The sequence below is a fragment of the Aulostomus chinensis genome, chromosome 1 (assembly GCF_037954235.1).
Source record: "Aulostomus chinensis isolate RoL2024-O1b breed Wild chromosome 1, RoL_Achi_v1.0, whole genome shotgun sequence".
Taxonomy (NCBI): Eukaryota; Metazoa; Chordata; class Actinopteri; order Syngnathiformes; family Aulostomidae; genus Aulostomus; species Aulostomus chinensis.
In genome coordinates this window covers 4,035,251-4,036,546 of record NC_141320.1, presented here as the reverse complement: position 1 = coordinate 4,036,546, position 1,296 = coordinate 4,035,251, and the positions used below count along the sequence as shown (strand labels likewise).

The following is a 1,296-nucleotide window of genomic DNA, read 5'->3' as shown; positions in this document are numbered from 1 at the left end:
TCGACTCTGCTGCCTCTGCCACTGCCCTGACTGGTGAAGCTGACAGCAGGTTCTCTCTCATCTAAACTCTCTGTTTACAATGGAGGCTGAAATCCTTGTGGTTGGTGGTTCAATCATCAGGTCTGTTGAACTCCCAGGTGCCATCACCTGCTGTCTTCCTGGTGCCAAAGTTGTGGACATTATGGAACGTCTCCAGGACTCATCGATCTCCACCCCTCAGCTCACATCCTGATTATACAGGTGTGTGTGAATGACATCACGAAGAGGCAGCCAATCATACTTCATGACCAGCTTGAGTCTCTTGCTAGTTCAAATCAGAGTCTGGGTAAATTCTGTGTTTTTTCTGGCTCCATTTCTGCTCCTTCCAGAAGCAGGGAGCATTTCAGCCTCTTTCCAGTCTGCATGAATGCTGAAAGGCTTCTGTACTGTTTGGCTTTGCTGTTCCCTGCAGCTTGGACATCAGATTAGAACGAACCACACTCACTAACTCACCTGTTCTTAACCACTGAGAGCTGATTGGGTTAAACATGGAAAAATACTGACTCACTATGAGGATGTTCTCCTGCCCTGTGTGGGTGGAGCCAAGAGAGTAAAAAGACTGAGACCCAGAAATCAGGGCTTCTTCTCCTCCAGCTTAAGGTGGTTAGACTGAAGTCTCAGCTCTGACTCTAGATCTGTTCTCTGTGTGCCAACATAAATGTGATTGGACCAGAGAAGTTGATGAGGATTTTGTTAACCTGAACCATGATAGAAAATTGTTTTAGTTTATTTGACAGCTGATTGAAGACGTGGGTCAAAACTGACCGTTACCATAGAGATGGGAACATGAAGCTGACACAAGAGGAAGGTTCCAGCTCTGAAAAAGGAGTCTGCAACCATTAACAGGAATGAGCGGAAGACAATGGATGAATGGATGGATGGATGTGAAAATTAAAACCTGACAACCACTGTAGTCCCTCCTACATGATAAGCGCCATAATTTTTCTCACTCATGTCTTTTTTTTTTTAGACTGGTTCCATGGTGTAATGGTTAGCACTCTGGACTTTGAATCCAGTGATCTGAGTTCAAATCTCGGTGGAGCCTCCAGCAGGTCTCTGATGGACTTTGAAAGAGGAATTGGATTTTTCTATGGCCAACTCCTGCTACTTGGCTGTGGCTGGTTGGGAGGAGGCTCAGGCCCTAACAACGCTGCCACCACCTTCAATTAAGACCTCAGTTTTGTCCTGGTTGAGCTGGAGAAAGTTCTCTGTCACCATGACAGGTAAATGGACATCAACTGGTCCTGAGTCATCAGG

At 46.0% G+C, this 1,296-nt stretch overlaps 1 non-coding gene across 1 annotated transcript; it reads left to right on the top strand.

Annotated features, from left to right (window-relative positions):
- The first annotated feature begins 1,012 nt into the window (after window positions 1-1,012).
- On the top strand, window positions 1,013-1,084 carry trnaq-uug (transfer RNA glutamine (anticodon UUG)). Its single transcript has one exon. It is a non-coding gene; the product is annotated as a tRNA-Gln (tRNA).
- The last annotated feature ends 212 nt before the right edge of the window (window positions 1,085-1,296 follow it).